At 31.5% G+C, this 7,958-nt stretch overlaps 1 long non-coding RNA gene across 1 annotated transcript; it reads left to right on the plus strand.

Moving 5' to 3' along the window:
• The first annotated feature begins 5,743 nt into the window (after positions 1–5,743).
• On the plus strand, positions 5,744–7,958 carry LOC128133349 (uncharacterized). Its single transcript, XR_008231997.1, has 2 exons — positions 5,744–6,028; positions 6,278–7,958. It is a non-coding gene; the product is annotated as an uncharacterized LOC128133349 (long non-coding RNA).

Here is a 7,958-nt window from a genome sequence, read left to right on the forward strand (position 1 = left end):
CGTCCGTCTTTCCGTCGTTGCACTACTATCGATGAGATCTTCAATTCTCATTTAGATCACTAAGGATAGTTATCTATCTACCTTAAATTCACTATTTACGTCGCGCTGGGTCGTGCCGGTTCTATCGCGAAACTTCGACAGGTCATAACTTCTTCGTTATAACTCGGATTTCGGCATTCCTTATAATTCGGAAACCTCATTTCGACCACTACAACTTTATGTAAAGATATCAGACTTATCTCATACTTTACTTTTGACGCTTAATTTTATTCTTAATTAATCAAACCACATAATTAAGCAATTAGGCACAAAACACATAATAATCAAATAATATACTTCTATTATTTCAAAACGGGTTACAAAAGTTAACCTAGACTATTATATTGCTAAAAAACGGCAAGCCCGGAAACACAGGCGTTACAATATGATTATGAGAATTGCATGCTATATTAGGGCTAAGGATCTAGGAAGGATGCCTTATATGCCTATTGTATGTGCTTGTAGACTTGTATGCTAGTACTGATTAATTAGTGATAAGATAGCCTGTTTAGGTTATGCATGATTGTATGAGCCTTAGAATCTCATGCCAGTATAGATTCATGATGAGTGGATAGAATGATTTGATTGGAATATGTTTGTTAGATTTTCCATTGTCTAAATGTTGCTTGCTTTGTGCTTTGTGGGACTCTTAGTAATGTGAGCTAGCTATTAAGTGAATATGTTAAGTCACAAGTGGCATATGTTGGATAATCTCAGAGTGATAGAGTTGACCCTATTGCGCAACTCTTGTCTGATTCCAACCATTCTAGGGTTGAGTCTTTTACTCAAATGATTATTTGATCTTTGTTGCATGTGGCTATATTCATGAGGTAGCTAGTTGACATTACTGGGAATCTTTCAGCAATTGAGGATTGGGTGGGTTCGGGAACCTAGGAAAGCCTAGGATATGTTTTAGTGGGTCAGTAGTGAGGTTTAGTGAGACTTGGGTTCATTAGTTTAACGAAGTGACTTGGAGGATCCGGGAGGATTGCTGAGGAAAGTATGGATATGTGTGGAAGGTAGTATTGGGCCCGTACTACTGAAAGCACATGATCCATACTCGAATCGGTGAGAGTCTTGGAGAATTTGAGAAGCTTCGGGGAGGAGTTTGTGACCCGGTTTGGGGACAGAGGATGTTCCAACTGTTGCAGCTCAGTCATTGGCAAGTGAGCTAGTAGACATGACAGGGTGTCAGACCCTGAAGGATATGACTTCCAAGATTTTGTAGATACGAGATCTATTTGGAGCACCCTGGGTAGAGAGGGTCGTGCCAGGTGCGTATAGTAGAGGATCCCAGGAAGAAACCCATGACTTCTTACCATATAGTTTATTTTAATTGCTTCTATATTGAGCTTCGTGAGTCACTTGTGATTTACATGTGAGTCACTTGTGACAAATGTGAATCATTTGTGATTTACATGCGAATCACATGTAATTCACATGTAAATCATCTTGATTATTTATTTTTTCTAACCATATAGTTTATTTTAATTTGTTTCATTTTAGCAATATATCACAAGTGAATCACATATGAATTATATGTGATTCACATGTAAATCACAAGTGAATCACATGTAATTTACAAGTAAATCGCAAGTGATTCACATACGAATTACATGTGATTCACATGTAAATCACAAGTGAATCACATATAAGTTACATGTGATTTATATGTAATTTACATATAAATCACATGTAATTCATAAGTAAATCACAAGTGATTCACATATGAATTACATGTGATTCACATGTAATTCACATATGAATCACATCTAACTCACAAATAAATTTCACATGAATTACATGTGATTCACATATAAATCACAATTGAATCACGTATGAATTACGTCTATATGCACGAATTACGTCTATATGCACACATGTATTTTTGTGAGTTTTCTTGCATTAATCAATTTTTTTTATTTTTTTCTTGTAGATTTTGAAGAATTTGTGGAAACTATTAAAGAGGTGAAAAGTGATAAATTAAAGAAAATATGGAAATCTTTACATGAAGACATGGAAACACTTTGAAATGTTGTAGTATTTTTTGTTTTTTTTATATTTTATTTTGTATTGAATAAAATACTTGTAGTTTTCTTTTGAAAAAAAATGCAATTTTTTTGAAAAAATTACAATTTTTTTGAAAAAAAAATGCAATTTAGTTTTGAAAAAAATACTTTTTTTCAATTAAAAAAAATCAAAAAATCTCCATTTATAAAAAATCGAAAATTATTATTATTCTTTTTAAACCCGAAATTTGATTTATTATGTTAATTTTTAAAACTTTTTATTAATATTTCCAATAACAGAAAAAAAAAATTAATATTAAATAAGATCGGTAAAATAACGATCATGTCCTTAATGAGTTAATTTTGATCTAACGTTTCATCTTTAGTTTTCAGGTTCTCGGAAAACTATGAGTTCTGAACGGATATATATATATATATATATATATATATATATATATATATATATATATATATATATATATATATATATATATATATATATATATATATATATATATATATAAAACATGGACAGTTGGTTCTGTTTGCATTTGGATCTTCAAATGATACATGGCCATCTCAATGGTGTTAAGCGTGTTTGTAAATCACCCAATAGTTGCCACGAGAGATGCTACCATTTATTGTCACGCATCTACTCTTTATAAAATGAAATATATATACACTTTATGATCTTGATTTAGATGCAAAATTGGCATCTTCTATACCATGTGTGGTATAGAATATAAGATTCTATTTCCATTTATTATGTTGTAGGATGACATCCATTTTCATTTTCCCCCGTTTTGATTGAGTAATAAATTTTGAACTTTTATGCAAATCACATACAGTATATTCTTGCTTGAGGAAGATCTTTTTAACAGGTAAACAATCGAAAAGCAGTTAAAACCCTGATGTACATCAAACTATTATTACCTAAGGGGTGATTCCAAATATCATGTAATAGATTTTTTGATGGCCAAATGTATTGTAGAGATACCGAAATTGCATTTTTTCAACAAAGTGAAAACCTAACTAAGTCCAAACCAAATTGGATCCAGACTGGTTTTCGGATAAAAATAAATCAACCTCTAGGAACTGGTTAGGACATTTTCAAAACCGATTTGAAAAAAAAAAAAAAAAAAAAAAAAAAAAAAAAAAAAAAAAAAACTATGTTTTTGCATCACTTTTCCACGTTTTTCTGAACTGGATTTCAATGTCGGAATTGAACCAAATTTTCATGGTTATTTATAAAAGGACCAATGAACAAAGTCATGGATTTGCCACAATGCAAAGTTTTTTTCAACTTTTAATTTTTAGAAGTGTTTTTCGACATCCGGTATAACACAATGATAAAAACTGGTATAAACCCCTGTTCGTATCCAAACACCTTTCAAAATCCAAACCAAATATTTTGTGCACCTATATGAACCGTGCCTTATACAAGATCGACATTTAGACCAAAAAAGGGGTTTTGAACCAGATGTTAAGTTAACCAGCCCACTGTATTCAGCCCAAACAAGATTTATTGTTATTTACATGAGTTGTTTGTGACTTTGTTTATTATAGAAGAGTTTGAATAAACTCCAAATTTTCTGTTAAAATAGAAGAGTTTGAATCCACTAAACAATGAAATGATCAAGAAAAATAAACTTCAAATGATCAACAATAAAATCCCTTGGCATACAAAAGACGATTCGAGGTACTGAAAATCAAGTTCAAATTTTCCAAATAAAGGATGTCATAATCTTTCTTACACAAAACAAATTCCACTGTAAGATATAACCATGTATTAATAGAAAGCGAATATTTAATCAATTAAGAAAAAGTAAAGATGTCTTTTTCAACGCTTTCATAAATGGAAAATGTATACATGGACATAGCTTTTGTGCATTAAATTCCTTCTTTGCTAAGGTAAATAAAGAATTGAGGGTATAGCGATAAAGGGGGGAAGCACCTGAGGAGGAAGGAAGAGGAATGGCTTTTTAAAGATATGTGTTTTTGCAATAGCCTTTGTTAATGTGTGGATTGAAAAAGATGATTCATTAAAAGTTGTAAGCATAAGCTAGTGGTGCTTTTAGAAGTGGAATTTGGATTGTGACTCCTTTGGACCATGGTGGACCATATTCATCTTTCCACCAATATGTGTAACAGAACATATATGAAAGCTATATTATTTTCTAAATTCATATCCTATTTTATATTTTATATTGTTGTATATATATTTCTTTTCTAACCTTTTATTTTCTCCTATTGTACCTTTTTTTATTTTGATTATTTTACTTGAAAGACTTTTGACATGTACATTGGCATGTGATATATATATATATATATATATATATATATATATATATATATATATATATATATATATATATATATATATATATATATATACACGGGTGAGAATTTGGGCTGAAAACCCGAACCGAACTGAATTAGGCCCGAATAAACAACATGATTCAGGTTTTGGGTATTTATATAATGCTTATTCGGTTCTCGGGTCACCTAAATAAGAGTTAATTTAGTTCTAAATACCCGACACAAATAAGCATTCATCCTCCCTTTTTTTCTCATTGACAGAAATCAAAATCACGATTCACACTTCTGTCATCGTCGTTCATAACAGAAAAAAAATCATACGCTCATTCTCGTCGTTTCAAAATCGACAAATCTTCTCATTTATTTTCAAATTCGAAATTACTTTTGTCGATCATTCCTCTTGTTTCAAATTTTTAAAAATCAACAATTTCTACTGTCTTTAAAGATTCACGAATTCCTACTTTGTCTAGTCATGAAAAATTGGGCTCCAACTCAATGCGGTTTATTCGGTTATTGTGTTATGTTAATCTTTGAATGTTTTATGTTGATATATAAAAGCACATTGTTATTCTATTATTCGGGTTATTCGGGTTATAAAATCTGAATACGGTTTATTTAGTTTTTTTCGGTTATATTAGGTCTTTAATCATCTTGTACATGTTATTCGGATTTTAATAGAACCTAATTGATTAATACCCGAACCGAACCTGACCCGTATTGGTTAATCAGTTCAGTTTTCGGTTCATGCATTTACCCTTATTCGGTTTTCGAGTTATTCGGGTTCGGGTCGATTCGATCCGGTTCAAACCCAAATAAACATCCTATATATATAAAAGAGTTCATTCGAGACGAACATAATTTTGTCAGACCGTGAGACAAAAAAATTTTAATGAAATATTCTAATCTTTTATTGTTCGTAAAAATAGAATATAAAATATATTCTAACATTATATGTTTTAGAATATTTCAATATAAAATATGTTAAAAATTATTGTTTTAGAATATTAGGATATCACACATATTTAATTTTTATGAATACTAGAATATCAGAATATTTCAGTAGAAAAAAAGTAGTCCCACGGTCTCACAAAATTAAGTATGTATGTATGTATGTGTATATATATATATATATATATATATATATATATATATATATATATATATATATATATATATATATATATATATAGAGAGAGAGAGAGAGAGAGATAAGTTCAAATGTTCCTAGCATCTATTGTGTGTTCATAGGAACCAATAGGAATTTAGGAATAAACAAATAAATAAATAATCAAAATAAGGATAGATATGTAAATTTGCATATAAAATAAATAATAACCAAATTTAAATCCCTTGATTCATGGATTAATCCCCTTAAATCAAGCCATCTGTAACCCTATGCTTCCAAGAAGTCATCATCTTCTTCACCCAACAACCCTAGTCAAAACTCAACATTGTCATCATCTTCTCTACTACAACCCATCGGATAACCCCATTAATCCCCTCTTATTACATCAAGACCGATTCAATTACTTTATACCAAGAAGAAAGGGCATAATACTTTGAACAATTGGAGATTGGAGAAGAATTGGGGTCGATTTGGCTTTATTAATTCAATATAACAACTATAAATGTTCGATTATCATTAAGTTTTTGCTCATCAGGTATGATTTCGTTATCTATTTTCTTTTTGTGTGTCTCTAATTGACTTTTGTTTCCTTTCTCCCAAAAATGATCTCTTGCAAATCATTATTAGTCGTTTTCATTGATGTCCAATTAGGTCTCATTTGTAGTTAGTTTGTATTCGGGATCGTTAATTTTTACATCAGCATTGACATATGCTTCAAGATAAACTTCGAGTTAAACATGCTTTCCAGATGTTTATTGAAATATTAGATGCGTTGAAATGGTAGATGCTTGGAGATATGCTCTTGCAGTAACACCATTGGGAAAAGGGTTGTTCTGGCCGGCCCCCGCCCATCTGGAGGTGCACACCCATTTATGAACATATACAAAGGCTAAAGAGAGAATTCCATGGAGAACTACCAAATCCAATGACTTTGATTTGTTCGTACCATTCTGTCATTGATCACTGCTGGATCGGTTGGTGAGTCACCAAAAAAAAAGCATCGAGAAAGGTCAAGCATATAGGTTTTATGAAATGATCAGCGGTTTCATTTATGTTATGCTCTGCATCGTGTTCGTCTGTGTTTATTGAGCTTTCATCGCCATGCGCTTTGCTTCGCGGCAAAGCAAAACCAAGAGGAGGTCATAGATACGAATCACTCTTTCTCGTAGGGCATTTTTTTTGTAGTAATGTATTTTGGTCTTCATCGTTGCCCACGGAGCGGTAACGGGCGGAAAGAGCTATGATAGGCAAGGTCGGCCCAATACATGGGTGAATTGGGCAAAGGCCCAGGACAGCAAATCATAAGGGGCATCATTTTGGTCTAATAAGTTGTATGTTCGACAATTGGTTCTTGACGGTAACTGGAAAAAAGAAAGATGTAGTAATTTCAATCGATGTTGGCAAGCAGAGGCGCGAGAATTGAAATGCTTGAATCTGTTATTGACGCTACTCGCCTAGAATAACGAAGTGGTAAGACTCAACACTCGAGAATCAAGATGTAGAAAACGAGGAGTCGACTCTCTCTTTTCGATTTCTTTATGAAAACACACAATTTCTGTATACCTTCGTCCCTCTTTTAATCAATTTATGAATACCCTCTCAACCTCTGTTCCGATGTCTTATGCATACACAATTTAAGGATACCCAATTCTAAAAAGTGAAAGACAAGAGTTGGAGACAGACTTAACACTTCACCCTTTTCAAGTATGCTTTTCTTTTGATTAACCTCAGTTCAGATTTTTATTAACTAATTTGCTGGAAGCCTGGAGTTACATTTGTTTTATTGTTCTTATGATTTCTAACGGTTTTTTTTTTAACATTTTAATTTTATTTGATTAATTTGCGTACGTATACTTGATTCAGGAGGTATAAGTTTCTATCTAAAGTTCTAATTATGACATAATTATGTTTAAAATTTCAGATTATTGAGCCAAGTTGTCGAACCTCAAAGGTTTGGTAATTTTTTCTTAAATTTGATTTTGGTTTTTGATGAATACCTAGAATAAAATAGCATGTACGTTCTCTTTTTGACAAACACTACTTTCTATCGGTCATATTCTCAAATTTTCATTCACATATTCTCAATTTCTCATTCTTATTGTAAATATTTATTTTTTAGTGATTTCATAGGTAAAGAGGGTTAACGTCTTAATTAGACTGGAAATAAAATCGATGATTAAAGTTTCAAAGTTTGAGATTCATTAAATCTTGAAACTCGATATGTTTTGTGGTTGGAATCAAAGTTTAGAAACGGAGAAAGTAAAAACTCAGAAGTACACTATTATTGTTTGTCTCATTTGCATTGTACATTGTAATTTTGGGCATTAGTTAAGTTGTTTTTCTCACCTACTGATTCAATATGTTTGTTTTTCAGTCTGAATTAAAAGTTGTGTGTTTCCATGAGTTTGATGTGTTTTTGACACAAATTTATGGTAAAGGAAATTCTATTTTGCACTTTGGTTTTA

Source organism: Lactuca sativa, chromosome 4, assembly GCF_002870075.4.
Source record: "Lactuca sativa cultivar Salinas chromosome 4, Lsat_Salinas_v11, whole genome shotgun sequence".
NCBI classification, from domain to species: domain Eukaryota; kingdom Viridiplantae; phylum Streptophyta; class Magnoliopsida; order Asterales; family Asteraceae; genus Lactuca; species Lactuca sativa.